An 831-nucleotide genomic window follows, 5' to 3' on the forward strand; every position below is an offset into this window, starting at 1 on the left:
CTGATATTTGACCCAACTCCTACGGTCCATGTTCTATGGGTCGTAGGACCCATCTGTAGGAAATGTACATCCAAACAGTAGCTACTAGAATTGCACTTTTGACCCTAAATTTTGGGTCTATGGATCGTAGAATTCTTTACGGGTCATCAACCTTGTTCGTCCTGCCAACTTTCCAAAAATCAAGATCTGATCCTTCTCTATGGGACAACCCTATGGATCGTAGAACTTTCTATGGTCTATAGCACCTCCACGAGAGTGACTTGATACTTAGTAAATTTTCCATAAATCTAGGGCCTTCCTACGACCCTCTTCTACGGACCGTAGGACCTGTACGATACGTAGAAGCCATCCATAACTCAATCCAACACTTGTCAAATTACAAACCCTCAGTGTACTTCCTACGGGACCTTCCTAAGACCTGTAGGTCATCTCGTGGGAACTGGCACCAACAACTTTTCTGCAACAAATTCTTTTTCGTTCGACTTTTCAATTTCTAGGTCTTACAAGATTTGACAGAAAAAGCAAGCTTAGCTTGAGATTTATTGGATTGTATTGGATTTTCCAATAAGGAGGTAGAGTATCCTACGAGCTAGAGTTACCTTCAGAGATAGAGTCAATCGATCTAGTCTTCGATATACCAATGTTGCGGAAGTGCATATGAGACCCTTCTCAAGTTGTCCTAGTGAGGATATTCAGATTTTAGAGGAGTTATTCTACAAGGAGACTCTTATGGAAATGTTAGATCGAGAGGTCCGTATATTGAGGAACAAGGATGTGGCTTTCATAAAGGTCTAAAAAGGAATAAGAATATCAAAGAGATGACTTGTGAGG

Source organism: Solanum dulcamara, chromosome 10 (assembly GCF_947179165.1).
Source record: "Solanum dulcamara chromosome 10, daSolDulc1.2, whole genome shotgun sequence".
Classification (NCBI taxonomy): domain Eukaryota; kingdom Viridiplantae; phylum Streptophyta; class Magnoliopsida; order Solanales; family Solanaceae; genus Solanum; species Solanum dulcamara.